Below are 22,169 nucleotides of genomic sequence, written 5' to 3'. Positions count from 1 at the left end.
ACTACGTAGACAGCTCAGTCTCTGCAAATGACTCTACAGTTTTAGTCTTTTGACTGGGTAAAAGCTATAAGCTATATATCCCAATCATTGAATACACTTATAAAGTCTGATTTTTTATTTTTATTTTATAATAGTATATTGCAAATATAAGACTTAGGGTTAGTTCAATTTGTAATTATATATACATTTTATAAACACACACACAGTTTGGGGGTGCCAGAGTATTCAAAATCTTTAATTCTTACTAAGGGTGAGTACTTGGGCATGATAATTGCATTAGCACCAGGCTAACCTGTTTGTTTCCACAGTAACTGCATTGGCTAGCCTTAATTGTCATATCCCACAGTCTCTGCCCAGTCAATTTGGATGATGTATAGGTTCATGTTGGAATTAGGGGGCCACTTTTTTGAAAAACACACACATCCATCAGCATAATAAGCTGACCATTAGGCTTTTGACCAAATACACTCTACATAAAACATCTCAGTGATACACACTAGAATAGAATTTATAAAAAGAGAGGGGTTCTTTTTCTTTTCTTTTTTTTTTTTGGGGGATTATGGTAATAGCACTACTAGTAATAACTTTGGTGCTAGTAAAAATGCTAATTGCAGTAATATGATAGTAATGTAGTAGTAGTAGTATTATCCTTTCAAGTTTGAGCCTGAGCTCAGGTTTCTATGTGTTACTTGTTTTTTTTCTGGGTTCTCTGGTTTCTTCACACTCTAAAGCATGATTATAAACAGATTTGTTGGGCTAAATTGCCCCTTCATATAATTGCTTGTGTGAATGGTGCTCTTCTGCTTGAGTGGTGTCTTATTTGCCTGACTTGCAACCAGTTTTCCTGGAATTGGTCAATAGGACCCTGACATAGACCAAGTGGTTACTGAAGATAGTATTAGTTTTATCAGTAGTAACTGAGTCTGAAACTGACATTACAGCTTTGAGTTTTGGCCTGTTTTACATAATCTAATGTAGCCTCAATTAAAAACAGCCTCTAAATCAATTCAACCCATATTCAGAACCATGCATGCTAGAATCAGATCCTGATTGACTTCAAAAGAAACGATGTATGTTAACTGTAAGCTCTCTTCCCGAGTAGAGCTGAAATGCAGCAAGTCCCTCTTTCAGTTAACCAGATACTAATTTGGTTGTTTCTCAGTCATTCACTGAAGTGGGAAGAGAACCAGGCTGTAGATAATATAATTGTAAACCTGACTGTGCAAAGGTCAAAGCAGGCTGTGGAGAAACGCATAATGAGCCAGTCAGATTAATGGAAGCTAATCATGTTATTTTTAGACATGACATGTTCATCATGCAAAAACAGACATGTACACAGAACCACAATAAACATAAAACTTTCAAGCTATAGAACTCAGTAACCATTATTTTTTATCTTTAAAAAAGGCATATTTTATTAACTTGAACCAAATAAATAAATTGCTGTTGACTGAATTGCAGAGGTTATAGTACTTTAGGAAAAGTAAACTTTTTAATTCCTAAAAAAGTGTTTTATTCAATTTGACTGACCTTCCTGTCACTCTGGCTACATTCCATAGTTTTAACACCTCCCCTGTATAACATTCAGCTGATCAGATGTGGATTGGCCAATTCCTGAAAATGAAAGGTCAATTCTTGGCAAGCGTGTGTGGCTGGTAAAAGGCAAGCAGCGGTGCCCCAGGGGTGATTGGGTAATTACTCGAGAGCCATGAAGGGCAAATGGAATGTTTACTCTACCCTGGGGTCACCCCGGTGATGGGCATGCTCTCCCAGGCCCAACAGGATTTGCACTGGGTCCACTTTGTTTTGGTTGTCGCCTTTTAAAAGCCAATTACCCTCTCGCAGAGACAAGTTTACACACAACATTTGCTATGGATTCACAATGTATTGGTTGAACTGCATGAGCGAAAACAAAACAACAAAACCAGTTCATATCAATTGAAGAATGCCATTGTTTGTATGTGTTGTTCTTATAACAGCAACTGCAGGGGCTTAAAGAGATAATCTATGATAGCAAACAACAAGGTAAAGTACACAAGTACACTTTCAGATCTAACATTTTATCAGAGTAAAGTCTAAGTACAAAATCATTAGATTCTCTTCATTCTCTTCATTCTTTCTTCTCATTCAACTGTTGAAGGGATGAAAGTAATTATTTACACTTTCAAATCCTGACCAATGTAAATTTTTTAGTTGAGAAGTTGAACCAAAAACCACAAATTATATTCTTTTTTTTTTTTAACTATTGATCATTATTTTTTTTTTACATTTTCTTTTGTTTAAACAAACCTTAAAACAATTTGTGCTCTCAAACATATTACACATATCCACCATGTCATTTCTTATTGTGAGTTCTCTGTTACATTTTACATTTTTGACATGTGGCAGACTCCCCTATCCAGAAGGATTTATAAAGAGCTTTGAAGTATTTAGCAATAAATACATTCTAATACTGGTTCATGAGGACACATCCATCTAAAACAAAAAAGGATATCATCCATCTGTTAGAAGAAAAATAGTTAGAAAGCAATTTTTAATGCAGGATCTGCTAATTTGAGAACCACTGGAAGAGCTGGGTCTTTAGACAATGTTTGAAAACTGTTTGAAAACCACCTCGGTACTAGAACAGAGAAGAGTCTGAGTGTGAGATAAGCCAACTGTTACAACTGGCTCACAATGTGACATTGTTTTTACCTGATTACCTCAAACTTGATTATGACTGCAAGTAGTTGTATATATTTACATTTTTAAAGGTTTTGAACTGCACCACGGTGGTCCTACATCAAATAAGTGAGTGTGCAAAGTGAAGAGGTAGCAATTGTGCTATGCTCATTGATTCATCTCGTCTGCAATAATAGACTGAGAGTACAGCTGAATGATAAATAATGCTGTTCCTACAGTAGATTTGCTTTATTTGGCAATCAATAATATACTATCTCCAAAATAAAGTCTGTAGCGTTTTTATTCTTTCTCTGTTCTTGTCTCTCAGAACAAATTTCTTAAAGTATGAAAGTTCCTCTTGTCTCAGTTCCAGTGAAAGTAGACTCAGTACATAGTTGATATAATATAAAAAATATACAGAAGTCCTTGGAGACCATGCCTTATAGTATATTTTTTCTTTCTTGGTTTCTCAATATCACAACACGATTTTCTCGTGATCTTGACATAAACATTGCTTCCTTGTGATCAGTGCTTATTTTTTCCCACAGCATGTTCCAGGGGCAGCATCATTGCAGCATGATGGATGATTGCACCCATCACCATGCACAATGTGTAGTCAATTTTATTGCCAGCCAACTTGCGGAACTGAGGCGTCTGCATGAAAACTAATACGTGATAATGAGAAAACAACATCTGTTATTGCGTGATAACAAGAAAACAACTTTTACTATGTCGAAATCACGGGTCTTGTTATGTCAAGATCATGAAAAATGTAAGTCATGATCACGAGACAACAATATTTTGAGAAAAATATTGTAATGTATGGGCTTTTAGGACCTCTGTAAAAATAAGACATACAGTGTATAATTAAACTATATAATGTTCAAATGGTTGGTTTAATGAGCACTAAGTGGAGTTCAAACAATAACAACAAAAAAAAGCTAAAGCAAATTTCTTAAAGCCTGATGTATGTGTATGAGGATGAGTATATGTTTTTCATCAAAACTACTGAGCATAAGACCCTAAGTCGCTCTGAATCTGGGCATCTGCCGCATGCTGCAAAGTTAAACGTTCAAATGCGTTTGCTCTTCAAGACTTTAAGAGTACAAGAGGACACCCAGGTGTTTACAAGGTGACAAATATGAAAAACAACCAAAAAAGAAATAACTAATTTCCACTCCAGATCCTTTTCATATAAATGTCGCTTATGTTTTAAATCACTAGTCAAACTTTCATATGTGCTCCAGACTAATTTGAACCTCGTGAATTCATTCATGGTGATGTCACTGCTTTGCATGAGACATGCTCTGTGAAGAACCGTCTGAGTAAATAAGAAAAATATGGGTGCACGAGAGGAGTCACGATCCCACTGCTGAGACTTATGACTCTTATCTTGTTTATGGAGGCGATGGAAGCTTGGGGTGATATTGAATCCGATTCTGTAAGGGTTGACTGCCTGAAAGCTGTCCTTGTTCAGAAAGAGAGAAAGATTGATGGAAGGATAGCACTGCCTGCTCTGACAACAAAGTGCCCGTGGGCCTTCATTTCCACACTGGTTTGCGGGGTGAGGGTGGACACATCCGCCGGATACAAAGCTGTGAATGCTATCTACATCTGACCGCAGAAACGTAATAGATTTTAGACTGTTGGCAGAACACTAGCCAATAGTGGACTTTTGTGGATGTTTAAATCGCGTCCTAATCGCACTAATGTTGGGAAAGGTTTAAGATACAGCCTATGGGGTTTAAAGACATCTTGATATTCAACTGGAGTGAACAGGTCTACAGCAGAAGGAGTGTTTGGCAGTGAAAGCAAGCCTAACTGGGTGACCTCATTCGACTAGCTGCAACTCATCTCTGTGGAATGGTGCGTGCTGCTGGAACGTTCTCTTCATACGGGCAAAGACTGGGCCACCACATATTCTCATGCTGGTCTGGAGATCATGATCAGCACAGCACAGGTTGCAGCCTCAAATTTCCTCATGCTCAGAGCATGGCTATCAGATGTCCATGGTGCACACAAAAAAGCGTGGCTAACAGGACTTTATGCAAACAGTTCACGTACTGCACTGTTACTTTCAGTAGGGAATCTATGATGAAATAAAACACTGCAAAAGAAACACCATGAAATGCTGTGATTTAAGGACAAGATGATGCTTTTGTAATTTAATCCAGTGTGTTCTCTTTCATGGACTGTTGCAGATTTAAAATAAGCAGACATTTCGAAATGTAGACTTTCAATCCAATGTATACTATTGGTCAGACTGTGTCAGATGGTGTGTTGTGCCTTTAAATAATGATTTCCCTCATAAGAATAATCATTTTTCTTACATTACAGAAAGAAATGATGTTTCCTGTACCCCATGGAACAGTTTTTTAATGGCAGATTAAGTTCTTGGTACTGCAACTGGACAGAACTCAAATATACGCAAACTTGTCAAACATACGTTGCTCAAATAAGCACAAGACACAAAAGACATTTTGAGTGCACAGTATTGGCTGAACAAAATATGTTATATGTTCTGCTTTTACATTGACACAAAGTGGGGATAAATTACTGTACATCAAAAAGGTTTAATTCTGAGTAAAAAAAAAACAAAAAACAGGGTATTAAATTAACATATTTCTTCCAGGTGTGTATGTGAGGGAAAGACTAGAGAGACAGTTAGACAGCTAGAGAGACTAAAAGAAAGAATCTCTCTCTCTCTCTCTCTCTCTCTCTCTCTCTCTCTCTCTTTCTCTCTCTCTCTCTCTCTGGAACACTAGTGCATGGGAAAACACTTTTCTGTGCATATAGTGGAAGAGGGGGGAATGAAAACAACATGAAATGAATGGTGTGCTTTAGAGACCAGCATGAAGAGAGCTGAGCCAGAGGCTAGGTCTAATCCACACAGAGCCTCAAGAAAACACACACACACACACACACACACACACACACACACACACACACACACACACACACACACACACACACACAAACTATATGTCTATGCACGCTCCTGAAAGCACTGCTATGTAATGAAGTATATGTGACTGAGCTTCATTTACTAGACATTGAAATACACTAATGACCGCCATTGTGTATCACCCCGATTCCCTGTCAGTAAAGCTGACAACAAAAAGAGTTGTATCTCAGATTGTGCTAATATCATTTTGGAATAAAATACTGAAATGAATGCACAGATAGACTCTAAGTACAATAGACTAATATGATTTTCACCCTTGATTAAATCCCAGAAGCTTTAGCCAGTTCTCTTGGGAGTGATTTCAGCAAAATAACTTTTTTAATTCAAATGCAAGTTGACATGGCTCATTGCAGCCATCAAGAGTGCAGTCCATAAAGCTGCTTTTGGTTCCCGAGCAAAAGAGTACTGCTGCTCCTCTCTGCCATGACCTAAATACATGGCCGCACCTACGCATGCTAGAAACAAGAGCTCTTCGGAGTGCATTTCTGCACAACATACACTCTGAGTGGAACCATATGAGCCTGCCTCTTTCAGCACTAAGATCAAACTTAACTGTGTTCCACCCCTTGTTCAGACACACAATGTAAAATACAGCTCAGAAAATTAATGCAATATGTAGCACTGGGACTCAGGTTTGAATCCCAGCTCTACCTTGTGCCTTCTACAGCCAGGCATTTGCTTCAAACCAAATGATTAAAACAGATCCCAATAGTCAATACAAAGCTGAACGTATTTATCTCCAAGCTATTTAAAGATTAGTTTATATGTATATGGAAAAAAATAAGTGCAGGTTGACATACATAAAGATCAAGTCAATAAGACATTTTACACCATCATATGAGTTCCTGTTTTGACATTCGACATGTTGGGAAGAAGTCATGCAGCACCTATGCTTGGTGGTATTTTAATATGAGGCATCCACTTCAGTGGGGAGAGAGAGACCACAGACGTCTGCTCTGTTTACATACTTGTGAAGCCACTGACAGATTCCTGTCAGAAGATCTGGGAGTAAAGCAGCTTTGTTGGCGCGGCGACAGCTTGCCCTCAGGAATCGAGCCCTACGTGCTTCCCTGAAACCCTGAGATGCCTGCCGTTCCCCCAGGGGCTCTTTTACGCTATTGCCAGAGAAGCATAATTTCAGATGTACAGTACACTTACAGGGCTGTTATAGTTTTCATATTTTCTCTTTGTACATTATTTTGCAGCGGCCATTTTTGAAAAACACTTTTAAAATCTGCACAAAAATTTACAATGTAGTAGATATTATTACAATGATTTTAAAAAGCCATGAACACAATATAAGGAAAGACTAGGGAAAAACACTGGAGCAAACAAAAAGCACAATAAACATTAACATAGTTTGTCACTGGATACATATTTATTGTTAACATGTAAGACAGCTAGACGACCACAATCTTATCTGAAACCTCATATACCATCATGATGTCTGCTGATGCCGATGGCATTTAGACTCTATCTAATTACTTATATGTAGATAGTGAACCTAGTTACCTAGCAAAGTCATTGCTAATTGTTTTTAAGTTGCTTAGGACATAGTATCTCTGCTATGTATGCTTTATAATATGCATACTGATACTAACTGATACTAATTTCTGCTGGAAAAGTGCAGTGGAACTTTACTTCTAAGTATTTTGGGAACAATGTATTGTAACAGTCCACAAATATGCAAAAAACTGAAATAAGCATTCATATGATAAATGTTGCATGTAATAATATTAATTAATCAAATGTTTATATGTAATTATTTCCTATTTTAAAGTTTATTACATCATACAACATTACTTAATTGGCTATCAATGAACAGTATGCGCTGCAATATTTCTTGATGTGCGAAAGATGTATTAATTCATCATTTTGAAAGCATTAGTTATGTATTACAGTTTTTCTCTGTTGCTTTGGACCGTTTTTTAGATCAGAAACAAAATTCTTATAACTGCTTGTTCAACCTCCACATCACTTGCGCACATCGTAAGATCAATTTCTTGTTGCTTTGATCAAATTGCGAATGATTTTGTATATTCATTTAATTGATTGTGTACAGTTGTCTGCTGTTTCTATATTATCAGTTGTTTGTCAAGTTGATCAAAATGTATCATACTTATACTATTTCACCTCAATAGTCTAAGTAACCCCCAAAACATTTAGGCATCAGTTAATTGCATAAGTCATTGAATGCAACATGGTTAATCCAGTTGTCATCTTCTGTCATCTAAAACTTGTATTAAACATTTTGTTTGTAAAAATTGACTTGAATCGCACTAATTCAAGTCAAGTTTATTTCTATAGCGCTTTTCACAACAGATATGGTCTCAAAGCAGCTTTACAGAACTGAACAGTTAAGGTGAATGGTGTGTATTTATCCCTGATTAGCAGCCATGGCGACTGTGGCAAGGAAAAACTCCTTTAGATGTTATGAGGAAAAAATCTTGAGAGGAACCAGACTCAAAAGGGGAACCCATCCTCATTTTGGATTGGGTCATGATCATGAAGGGAAGTGTATGGCATTAGATCAGCTAAGTTCAACTACTTCTCTAAAATAGGTCAAAGGTGAATCTCTTGTAGTCCTTCAATTGTCAACAGCAAAAATACAGAATTACAATTTCTGAAAATGGATGAACAACCAAGAAACTAACGAACATTATTACAGCACAGTAAAAGTGTGAATCCTGTCCGGTCTCTTACAAGCAATAATAAATGAAATATTCTATCAAATAAATGAATTGTGCCGTTGGAACTCATAAATGACAAACAGAAGAAATTCAACTTTGTGCATTTTCAATCATTGTAATCCAAACCGTAGTTTATATCAAGAAATATTGAAACTGTGTGCCGTCATACTGACAACATGACTAAACATTTTGATCAGCTATATATAGTTGAAATGACAATAAAAGCTTATTCTTATATATTCTTGATATAAACTATGGTTTGGATTACAATTATTGAAAATGCACAAAGTTGAATTTCTTCTGTTTGTCATTTATGAGTTCCAACAGCACAATTTATTTGATTTGATTATTTGATAAAATGGATTCTATGATAATTTTTGTAGTACCACCAATGTCCTTTCATTTCTTTGACTTTTATAAAATATGGACTGTCAAAAATGCTATGTCTTTGCCATATGGACATGATTTATATGTTGTGCAAAGTTTTGGTGGCCTTTGTGTATTTGTGTTACTTTAAGTAAAAGATATGCTCGTGTGCACACGACCACTCAAAACAGGAATGTACATTCTTGAATGCTTTAGGGACACGGCAGCTTATTAGCCTGCATGACACACTAAAAGCATAGAAAAGCTCCTTGTCATTACTCAGAGGTGACATTCAATTTGTCATCGTCCCATCCTCATCCATGTAGCAATACCCACAGCTGCCCCCCATTCAAATTCATCAGGTCTGTCTTCATGGCTGGGGGGGTTGTTGTTTTTAGCATACGAGATCCTCCGTGTCTCTGCAAGGAGCTGTGATAAGCCATTTGGTATAATATGGTTGGCCTGAATCTTGGAACATTTGTTTCTTTGTTTTTTTCTTTTCTTTTTCCACTTTGAAAGCATAGGTGTCAGCACCAGTATCGTGATTTTCAACCATTAAGCTTTCAACACCTGAACAGCCTGAATGTCTTAAACATAAACCTTATTCATATTGAGGTAAAGAAAGACATGATACTTTTTCCAGCAATAAATTGTTTGTTTTAATTGAAACAAATCTGATAGTGTTGATTACTTTGTGATAGGTTGACTCAGGTTCAGCACATATTACAGAGTGAATTTTGGCTCTGGACATTTTCCAACATAACAGAAGCCCCTTACAAAACGCCCCTTGTATAAAATGCTCCAACTCGCTGAACCCACCGACTGAGTTATGTAAATGTCAGGATTTTACTCAGCAATTTTGAGCGAGTTAACACAATATAACTGCTAGGGTTCCATTGAAACCCAATGTTTGGTTTAATTCTTTCTATCCAAGCCCAGCATTTGGATGCCCTTTTCCTGCTGATGCGGACATGTTTTACATAAGGAATACGTTTTTTGTTTGCTTGTTTAATAAGACCTATTTATGTGGTCTGAATACTTAGAGCAATAAGAATTACTTTTGTAACATTACTTGAAGTTATACAAATTTGGTATCAAATTTTAGCTCCTAGTCATCAACTTGAACCTTAACTTTAACCAGAAAAGAGATCGATAACCAACAAAATATAAAACACTGCAGAGATGGGAAGTAATGAAGTACAAATACTTAAAAATAAATTTAAAAAAAATATTTTTTTTTCTCATTGCGCATCGGTTTCTCACACACCACAGACGTAAGCTAGTCTACATAGCTAACAACAAGCAAGGTAGAAGGCAACAAGAAGTATGGGGTTAACGTGTATGAGATCGAATGAGTCAGCAATGTAAACATGACTGAGAACAGAGACATTCCTGAACACCTAATCAACATCATTAGGTAACAAATTTCTCAAATTTTATTGTATTAATATAGCAATATTATGTAAGGTCCAGTTACCAGCGTGGCACTAAAACAGGTAGTAGCAATGGCTACTTTTTACTTAAATACATTTCAAAGCTCATAATGTGTATGAGTGTAGTCAGTACTTTAGTACTTTATTTTAGTTTTTTAAAACATGAGTATTTGTACTTCTACTTGAGTTAAGGGTGTGTGTACTTTTGCCATCTCTGAAACACTGCTAATATTAGCAGATAGATTTCAAAATTTCATGACACAAGTTGGGTAAACTGATACACATGAGCTCACTGCCAACACTAAGCATTTGCTATCAAATGCTGGTTCAGGACCTAGCTGTCTTCCAAAAACTAAAGGACACTTCTTTGATGACAGTGTCCAAAATGTGGAAAAAACTATTTGAGCATAAACATACCTAACACCTACCTAACTGCCCAGATGTTTACCCCCCAGCAGTTTCACCCTGTGACCATTGCATCATTTCAGTCTCATGACGTTAAATGTGTGAGTCACACACTGTGATTATATAATGGGGGATTTCCCCTCATCAGCTAGTTGACTGGACTATTGAGAGATCTCTATTCTGATAGAAATGCAGTTCTTTGTTTAATAGTTTTATGTCTCATGTCAGTTTATAAGGGTTGGCTCAGTTCCCTTGTTTAAGTCATAATTATAAATGGCGTTCAGTTAAATGATGAGACTATTTTTAATGTTTATTACATACATAATACATGTTTAATACATAGTGTTTATTGCAAACAGGTGTTACAGAGGTCATTTTCCACATAATTTTATTTCACAAGTTTTTTAATGCATAATAATGCAATTTTAAGTTATGTTGCACTTTTATGGTTTTCACCATGTTTTTTTATTTTACTTGTAAGTGTTATTATGCACAAGTGTTTTATTTATTTATCTTAAAGAACATCTAAATTGAGTGAACATAACCCATAAACCCATTTAAGAAGCATTTGGGGTCAATACATAGGGTTGAAAACATGACAAAACAATATAAGGTAAGAAAAAAACTGTTTTTCCATATAAGTTGTTTTAGCGCTGGGTTAAAGACATGATTTAGATGAGGTTACATTTATTCCAGTTTTGTACAGTGCAAGAACTAAACAAATATCAAACACCAAAAAGAGGCTTGTAACGCTACCACAACCGATGGCTAAATAAAATGTTCATGTAATATATTATCCCTATTGCTCCTGTCCATTCTGGCTTTCAACGTTGGACAAAGAGAAGACCACATTAAAGCAACCCAGTGTGAAAAACAGACACACTTTAGTCACACCAGACCTTTCTGCATGTTTTTTTCACTACAACCACAGTTCTAATCGCCAGCCTATTATTCCACTGACAAGCTCTATCCCTCATGATGGAAGCCCCTCTTAAAAAGGTTTTAGTGACTGATGGAGTGATCCCGAAAGGAAAGGAGGAGGATAAGCTGGGTTAGACCCAGCTGAGTGTCTCAAATATTTTTCCCCCAAAGGGATGCAATGTCCAAATGTCTATCTATCTCCTACCACACTCTTCCACCCCTCAGCCAGTTATACACCCTAATGCCACCATCTATTATAGCAGATTCAGGGACACCCCCCTTATAAGGTCTATTAGAGTCTAAAATGGCATGTCTAAGATGACGGATGTACAGTTTAAGAAGAGAAAGACATCAGTTGACAGGATCCTATACATAAACGTTATGCTACACCTCAAAGATATGACACCTTTTGTGCTTCTTGGCAGGTCCCAGGGTTCCTGTAACACATTTTAAATGGCTGTCTGTAGATACAAAACTCAAAAGTACCAGGTGTACAAAAAATAGTGTTCCATTTCTAATTTATGGGCCCTTTGGGAAATTATACAATACTGACTATAATACTGAATGCTATTTCATACATCTATACAACTATATTCACACCATTAGTAGCAGTCATCACTCCTTTGGAGATTACTTTAAAAAGAGCTTGGACTTTACAGGACTTGTTGACTTGCCTTAGGAGTGTAATGACATCATATAAAATCATTCTATTCATCCACTAAATGACATTTTTGTTCATCTCAGCATGCATCAAGTAACTACTCTATTTTACCTTCACTTACTGCCAGGATGATAAAAATGACATGGATACCTTCTTGAGCATATAAACATGCCCCAGGGCAGATTTTATAGCATTGCACTTCCTAAAGCCCAAGGTACAGTATTCGGCTCTGTTCCTTACTTGAGGAGAATAAGCATGTTAAGTCTATGGCTACAGCTGGGAGGGTTTTCCAAGCTGATTTGCTCAATTAGGCTTTAGTAGTGTCCAGAAAAATGGCCAAAATGCAAGCAGTTCAGACACCTACTAAAGGGTAACAGCATGAATAGGACTAAATTATTAACTTTTATTTTAACTGCAGTTTTTCCTGGCTGAGTCAAACAACCCATTGGGAAAGAACACACTTCCTAAGGACTTGCCTGTCTGTTTACTGTCAGGACACGTTTTTGTCTATGCTAAAGTTGCAAACTGGTAGCATCTCACTTAAGGTTCATGAATTAGCATTTATAACTGTTCTGAACAGAAATTGGCTCATTGGCTTCCTTGAAAGGTGGAGTGCTCTCCTTTGCCTGTTAGTCCTCTAATGTCTCACCTTATGAACTCATGCAGGATATGGAACAAATATTGTAATGTGTATGGTTATGAATAAATTTGAAAATAAGCGTCTCTTTAGTGAAAGAGTATATCTGCATGATCTGCTGATAAGCTCACATTGCACGCATTGGTTGCCAGGTGACTTGGCTGAACAGGGCAAGAAGTGGCACAGGGATTATTGCTCAAGAACATAACTCAATTTCGTAGCTAATCAAATGACCTTGCAAGATTTTGTGAAGGATTTTTTGGATATTCCAGGTTAACATTGTCCTTCTAATGAGCATTAGTGTGGTGGTCATCGTTACAGTCAGTTCCAGTGTGCGTCAATTTCTAATGATAGTGTGGATTACATTATCCTGGTAATATTCAACAACACCTGGTGGTTACAGGGGTATTATAAAGCATTATAAACATTTTAAAGATTATATTACATAAAAGATTATGATAACCCAAGTGCATAAATGTCACACTGCTAATCTAAAACTTTATTTGGTACACCACTTGGTTTTTGGGGAAAAGTCAATCTTGTCTTAGCAACATTTTCACACTTTCTTGCAGAAGCATCTCTAGATCTGTCAAAAACACTCCAATTTTATATTGAGGGTTTAAAATCATTTGTGAAATGACTTATCTTGAGCTCTTATGTTTCACAAAACACTGCCATTTTTTACAGGGGAGAGTAGACTTTTTATATCCATTGTATTTAGTTGTGGTTCTATGAACACAAGCACCAATCCAGCAGGAATTTGGCAAAAAGCAAATCAATGGCTTTATGAAAACATTATTTAGATCAAATTCTTTCATACAGTCACCTTGTCTAAGGGTTTTTTGAAAGACAAGCTAAATACCAACGATGACCCTTTAAGAGTAAAAACAGAATGATCGAGCTTGTGGACCTCTGTATTTCTAAAGATTTGGTAAAATCCACTCTTTTAGATAATGCATAAAGGTCTTGTTTAGAGTTACAGCACTGATTAAACAGGTAAAATAAAGAGGCTGATACTCATCTACCCATGCTTTGGTCAAAGCACACCCCACATCACATTATCATATTCCCAGGCTTTCTTAAGTAAAATCGAACCCCTTAAGATCCTAGGACACATTCTGTTTATTGTACATTAGTACATCTGTCACTTTTACTACATATAATACATATAATTCCTTTTACTTTCATTATTATTTCACTCAAATAAGATATGGTTTACAAGTTATTGACTGGCCTGATATAGAGCTCTGATCTCAACCCTATAGAACACCGCTGGGATGAATTGAAATGCTGACTGCACCCCAGGCCCCCTCACTTTACATCAGTTGCTGACTTTTCTCTTGTGGCTGAATGAGCAGGTTTCTTCACTACCATACTCCAAAGCACACACAACAATCAGGTATCCACAAACCTTTGTCCATATATTGTATGTTTGTAGTTTTGTGAAAATTCCACAGTAGAATGATTAAACAGCGCTATTCAAATACAATTTAATTAAACATTCTTGGTATTGATGTTCACCAGGCATCAGGCTGAATCTGAAACAGTTGCCACATCTGGTTGTTAAGGGATTAGAAGGCATCCTTATATCACACCCAGGTCTAGGCAGATGGTTCTTGATTTGAGAGGTAGTGAGACATGTGCAACCTGCCCCCCACCCCAACTCAGGTCCTGTGGCGTGCTGTATCGAGTCACATCTGCTCATTAGTCTTCAGCTGGTGAGCTGGAGACTAGCGTGTGCAATTCCCTAAGTGAAAAGCTCACATAGCTGTCTTCTGAGCTAGCCCAAACATTCAGGATGTGAAGTCTACACAGACCACTAATATGCCTTTGAAGTACATGTTTGCTTGTTCCGTAACCTTGATACTCACGCTAGTTTGGGAATCGATTATATTTAACTTAAATCATGATCAAAAAGGCTGCCAGAGAAAATATATAGTTTATAAACTGATAGCTGGCTTCCTTGTCATGTTTATGATCATGTGTAATGCACTGATAGGCTCAATATGATCTCCAGTGAACATTTTTATGTATCCCTGACATACTTTCCACTCTGAATAGTTGAAAGTAGAAGTCAGGACAGTTCAGGTTGTGCTGAGTAGTGTGTGAGGGCTTGTTCTTGTAAAATGAGTGATTCAGTGGTTAAGGCTTTGGGCTACTAATCAGAAAAATGTGAGCCACTCACACAGATTGATCTGTCTGTCTGTCTGTCTGTCTGTCTGTCTGTCTGTCTGTCTGTCTATCTATCTATCTATCTATCTATCTATCTATCTATCTATCTATCTATCTATCTATCTATCTATCTATCTATCTATCTATCTATCTATCTATCTATCTAAATTTATGATATGTATGTATGTTTGTCCAAAACTGAATGCATCTTTTTAAAGCATAGCATATGCCCATTAAGGCTGAATTTTTATATCACTGTGGGACACCAGCAGTGAGTTTAAGCTGCTTAGCCCATGCAGTTGGCCTTGGAGTGCATTAGCTGGAACATCAGGACCATGTAGGAACATCTGGGGCATTTCTTTCATCCTCACTTGCCCAATATGTGAGGTGCAGACAGAGCCTTTATGGCATGAGGCCAAGCTGATGGCTTGGAAACATGGATATATTTTACTGTTCACAATCCCATAAGCAAAAGCCAGCATGATATTAAAAATTAAATACATAAAATAATAATACATGCCCTGATTTAATAAAAAAGTGCCCTGGAATAAATCCAGTTATTCAGCCTTGCCACCAAAAAACCAAATGTAATGCTTCTGCTGTGTGAAAAAGTCCTGTGTCCCCGTTTGATACAGGAAGTATTACTATGCTGAAACAAAACTGCTGATGATTTTCTGTAAAGGCTTCATCCAGTTCAACATTCCAGAGGCACCTACAAGAGGAAAATTACAGAGCTGTACATAATTTTAACTAAAGGTATCCAGACAATTTTATGAGACAGGCATAGAAAAAGGTGGTTTATTTTTATGTAAAGACCATAACTATTTTTATGAATGAATTATTTTAACCTTTCATTTTCAGATGTTTGTGGTGTATACCATATATGTGTATATATTTCTCTTTTCAAGATTTACATAACCTTTCCATGTATGTGACATTTATTAGATACACACGTTTGGTCTTCCAAAGATTTGTAGCCATGAGAATCATACACCACTTTACCGGTGTACAACTTGTCATTCACTTTAAAAAAATAAAGCAATAGGTGCATACAAAAAAGATAGATGCATACGATGTTTTCATGAAGAACTTCTGACAAATCTGACATATGGAATTACTTTTACTTTACCAAGAGTACGAAAGACACTCGAGCAGACCTGACTGAAGGCTCGGTATGCTGCTTAACTGCTAAATCTAGGCAAGATGAGCAATCTTAACTGGCTGCAAAGTTTCAGTGCTGCCCTGAAGAGTAGGAAATAAGGAGTGTCTCAGCACAGCAATCAGGATTAACAGCGGAAATACGGCTGAGTCTGGGATAGACATGAAAGACAAGAGGAGCCCCCGAGACGGAAAGTAACTGCTGAAGAGAAGTCTAACATGCCAGTCAATATTTTCACACTGCAGAGACCACAACACAGGAAATCTGTTGTGACAACACAAGACATTTTGTTGAGAAAACACGTGTTAAAGTAAACTGTAAACCGTAGAGGTTGGTGGGGTTTTTTATGGCACTTCTAGATAAGAATTAGATTCCAAATGGGGTCGTTCTTTTGTTTGTTTTTATAACTATACACAATAAAACTAAAAGGTTATGATGATATTTGAATACTGAATTACATTTACACTAGTTATTCATTCATTAGTTTGTGTTTATGTGTGTCCATTAAGAGCACCACAAGTGTGGCAATGTTTAAATAAAAACAGACAAGAATGTTGAACGCGAACTTTATTGGCTTTCATTCACATAATGGACTAAAAAACTAGCAAGGAGCCAGAATGGAAAAAAATGCACTTCTGAGACTCTCATGTGCCACTATTTGGTCATTTATTTTTGCTGTAAAGAACTTTTACTGTAGAGAAGCTACTGCACATGTCACAAGACGAAAACAGATACAATTGAGGACTCATTTATTTATAGTGCAAATTACAAAAGGGATGAAAACAAAGCACAAGACAAGTAACGAGGGACACGAACATTAAAACCATAACCTGAGCATGAAGATGACGTTTGTGGGGAAAAAAGGCAACCACTGAAAGCATACGTGAGAGTGTGTGGTACAAAGTGAGTCTTTATGCAAGTGGTTATTAGCTGTGAATATGAGTCAGGTGCACACATCATGTGACATGGTGAAATGTTTTATGGGAAACATAGTCCAGTGTTGCTTTTGGCAAAATCCAGACTTAAAAAAAAAAAGCTAGAAACATGGAAATTCATGTATGTAGTCATCTGAACATAAATGTAAAATACTAATGATGATTAAAATGTTTGATAAAAAATTCAACTATTTGTAGCTTATCAACCCTGAATATAACAACACTGACTCTTATTTCTGTAAAAAGCTGTCCACACGTTTATCGAGAAGGCTAAAACAAAGAAAACGAATTTTCTGACCAATGATTTGTTGTTAATCTTAATATTTTGCCATTTGTGTCCCAGGTGTTTTTTCCCCCTGTGAGTGTATGTAATAGTAAGCTTACTTAAGAACGGATTTTATTAAATGAAATATAAAGTCAAATTAAATGTGAGTTTCATTATATCATATATTTATGAAAAAATTGATATTGAGCCAGTAAGTGATCTGCTCTATGTATAGCTATAACAGTGTGAGGACTTACATGGGTATGGAAATAATGTACAAGAAAGCACTATAGATTTGTTGTGGGTTGTACAACATTTCCTGATGGAAAAGCATTACAAGTGTCTATTATCTAAGCAGAGGCAGCAGCTGTAGGACAGACACCAGAGAAACAGAATAATGAGATACAGAGGCCAAAACTAATGTAAAGTTACAAAAAGCAGGGGTGTTAGAAATATTCAGCCAATCTATATTTATCTCTATACATAATGACCCCATGGATTAGCAATATTGTCAATAATTAACAGGGTTAAATCAAGTTGCTCAGTTCATCAGCCAAGTTTATTCAGTTTCCGGAGCGTAAATATCTTGAATGAAGTTTTTGTACTGCTGCATTTAGAAGCTATTTACAACACTGTGATACATACAGGTAAGTCCAGTGGGAACCTGCTTTCAATGGTAACAGACTGGGCTGTCAGAGCAGAACACTGTTAATTTGTCTGCGTCCCCCCTCTTCTCTGCAGGCCTTCTGAGCCCACGTCTGCCCGGAATATAGGGGGAGCATTGTATCTCCTCCAGTCTAGACTGCACTCCTCCCTGTCACTCCTCCACACCTTTAGCAGCCCAGCACCACACGGGTTTGCATGCTGCAAAAGAAAACTGGCAAAACTCAAGTAGTTCCACAGTCTGAGCTGATCTCCATGAAATGGTCAGATTTGCTTTGGAGGCTGAGTAACACATGTTTCATACTTCATTAGAGGCTCTGGAAGCGTATCTGTGTGACTGATTATTTCTTATAACTTTCTCCTACAAGGAAACACCATGGAAAATTGTAATTCTTATGTTTCACCTTTCTGACAGCTGGGCAAGGGTGCTGCTGCTGCTCAGGCTTGCATTACACAAGAAACACTAGTGATTGAAGACAGAAGGAATCTCTCTCTGTCTCATTCTTTCTCTCTCTCTGTCTATAATATATATATAATAATACATATCATATTTTATATATGTATATATAGCTGTCACAGTTAATGATTTAACACAAATTCATTTTTATGGCACCAATTGTATTAACGGCGATTAATGCAACACACATTTTTGTTTGAACAATTTGAATGAAAAATAGAAATAATTAAATATAAAATATGCGAAATCTTAATTGCAGAGATAAAAATGTGTGATTAAGTTGTGATTTCGTTGGACCGCCTTTAGATTTGATTATGGCACGCATTCGTTTCGATAAGCTTCTGCAATGTCACAAACTTTATTCCCATCCAGAGCTGCAGTAATTTCTCAACAAAATCTTGTATTGATGATGGGAGAGTCAGACCACTGTGTCAAGTCTTCTCCAGCACATCCCAAAGATTCTCAATGGGGTTAAGATCTGGACTCTGTGGTAGCCAATCCATGTGTGAAAATTATGTCTCATGCTCCCAAAACTACTCTTTTACAATTTGAGCCCGATGAATCCTGGCATTGTCGGCTTGGAATATGCCCATGCCATCAGGGAAGAAAAAATCCATTGATGGAATAACCTGGTCATTCAGTATATTCAGGTAGTCAGCTGACCTCATTCTTTGGGCAGATAAAGAATGAGAACCTTGCTGAACCAAGACCTGACCAACTGCAGCAACCCCAGATCACAGCACTACCCCCACAGGCTTGTACAGAAGGCACTAGGCATGATGGGTGCATCAGTTCATCCACCTCTCTTCTTACCCTGTTCACTCTGGAACAGGGTAAATCTGAACTCATCAAAACACATGACCTTCTTCTATTGCGCCAGCATTCATTCTTTATGCTCCCTAGCCAACTGAAGCCTTTTTTCTGATTAGCCTCACTGATAAGTGGTTTTCTTAAGGCTACACAGCGGTTCAGTCCCAATCCTTTAAGTTCCCTTCACATTGTGTGTGTGGAAATGCTCTTACTTTCACTATTAAACATAGTCGTGATTTCTACTGTAGTTATTTTGCGATTTGATTTCACCAATCTGATCGCTGATCACAATCATTAAAAAATAATTTCTGACTGCATTTCTTTGTTTGTGTGTGTCTGAGTAACACGTTTTATACTTCATTAGAGGCTCTGGAAGTTCTCTGGAAGTTCCCCACTATCCTTCCAGTTTTTAATAATGTGTTGGACAGTTCTTAACCTAATTTTAATAGCTTCAGCAATCTCCTCAAATGTTTTTTTTGCTTGATGCATGCCAATAATTTTACCCTTCTGAAAAAGATTAACATCTTTTCCACCATCTCTTTTCTGACATGGTTGTTTAAGAAATAAGAAGCTGCACACTGCATCAGTTAGGATTAAACAACTTCTTACCAGCTGAAACATAATCATCCATGCAGTAATTATCCAATGGGAGGCTCTTACCTATAGTTAAATCCAGGTGGTGACCCCTTCTTTTGGACGGGCAGTGTGTAATATATATATATATATATATATATATATATATATATATATATATATATATATATATATATACACACACACACACACACACACACACACACACACACACACACACACAAGAGTGAGTACATCCCTCACATATCAGCAAACATTTTATTATATGTACTCACAAAAGTACTCACTTTTGCTGCCAGCTATTTAGACAATAATAGTTGCATGTTGAAGTATTTTTAGAGCACAGTAAATCTGTACTGTTCTCTGTACAATCTACACATGGACTACTCTAAAATCTAAAAAGTTTCATTTCTATAGTAGTGTCCCTTGAGAAGATATACCAAAATTGTTGCTGAAATGTGAGGGGGTGTACTTTGGATTTCCTGTATGATTGTGTCAAGAACATTGCAGTTTACAGGGATAACTACCTTTTGTTTATTTACAAACCAGTAAAGAATTTTGGAAGTATTATTCATTTCACATGACAGGTAACTGTTTTTTTCCCTTCTGGCCTGCTGACCTTCAGTTCAGAAGTTCTAAGTAATGTGAAGCACCACTTCATTTTCCCAGAACTCATGCCATGAAGGTAGATGCAGGCCATAATCTGATGGAGACAGTGTCAGTCTGATCCTGACCTTTCAGTTTGAAAGGTGTTGACTCATGCATACGTAATAGTTGTGCCAATATTGTATCTATGCACACACATATTCATTTGCAGGCTAGGGTGACTAAGCGTTCCGATTGAGAGTAGCTAACATTGAGGTTGTTATTAAACAACCACGTTAGCAAGTTTGCTTTAGTAATACTTACTCATTTGTCATTCTGTGACAAGCTCTGTACTAACAAGTTGGGTAAACAGAGAGAAAGCTTGGGCCTTTCAGGGCTTTACTTTGGGCAGTTGGGTGTAATTGGGCAGTTTCAGCATGGACTGAAACCAGGTGACACCAGTAGAAGCCCAGCTGCCCAGTTTGCCCTGTTTGTCTTCCTGCTCTTTGTTTATTTTGGAGATTTCCTGTGTAAACACTAAATAACAAGATCACCTCTTTTTCAGATGAGAATTCTGTCGATTGCATCAAGCCAGCTGATCTGTTTATTTTAGAGATTTTCTCTAGACCGGGTGAAAAGTTCCTTTCCCTTTTCTATCTGCTGGCATTAAAATGCTGATATTTTTTGGAACAATTCAAGTGTTTACCAAAAATGTCAAGCTTTTTTCTCAAATAATTGTCATTTAATAGCTGTTTACTTTAAGAGTTTTGAGGAAAGGAGCCACGTCATGTACACTAAAGAAGTTTCCTATAAGTAAACATTTACTGTGTATATATATATATATATATATATATATATATATATATATATATATATATATATTCTGAAAATCTCTGCTTGTGTTTAAAAAAAGATAATCAAAATAATTTCTTGAGCAGTGAGGAAGATTATTGTGTTGTCTGGCTATCTGAAGCTCAACTCTTCTGTATTAAACAGTACATATGATCATAATTGACTGTGTTCCTGTGTAAATATTTAAGAAATAAGTAGCTATGTAAAGATATAGAAAAGAAAAGAAAATAGGGCAAAGGCAAGACCCTTATATGCAAGGAGGATTTCTGCAAAGAGAAATGGTACCTTTGCCTAATTACCGATGGTTTGTCGGAGCACTGGCATGGCAGGAGTTTCCAACATTATTAAGAGGATTAAAGATTTATCCTGCATATTTACTCTTGTGTCCTGGCATGGGAGCAACGGAAGCAAACATTCAAGGCTTCTGAATACAAACAAAAGTATGGCATTATGAAAAGCTGTCTTTAACAGTTTCTTCTTCCTGCTGTCTGCTCCTTAAAGATACCTAAAAGATACCCCTCCCCCCATTACACACACACACACACACACACACACACACACACACACACACACACACACACACACACACAGGCATGTGTTTTCTTTCTAAGCAAAGTTTGCAAAAAATGCACCATTTAGGCTGTGGATGCAATTATCCTAAAATCATAATGCTGTATGGTTTAAGTTTGTGTTCATCCTGAAGTGATGTCACACACAAAATAACATGGATGAGGACCAGATTTTAGGGCTTGTGATAAATCATATCTTATCCCAATGTAAGTCATAACATTTTGAATCTGTTGCTTTGGTCAAGAGTAGTTTGGGGGTCTACTTGAACCACCTCATTTCATCTTCCAAAAAATTCCACAATAAATATATACATTGAACATTTTACCAATCTGAAATTATCATTACTATGATTGTGCCATGATGGCAAA

The sequence above is a fragment of the Silurus meridionalis genome, chromosome 10 (genome assembly GCF_014805685.1).
Source record: "Silurus meridionalis isolate SWU-2019-XX chromosome 10, ASM1480568v1, whole genome shotgun sequence".
In the NCBI taxonomy this organism is placed as follows: Eukaryota; Metazoa; Chordata; class Actinopteri; order Siluriformes; family Siluridae; genus Silurus; species Silurus meridionalis.
The sequence above is the reverse complement of the archived record's forward strand: the minus strand, read 5'-3'. Positions refer to the sequence as shown.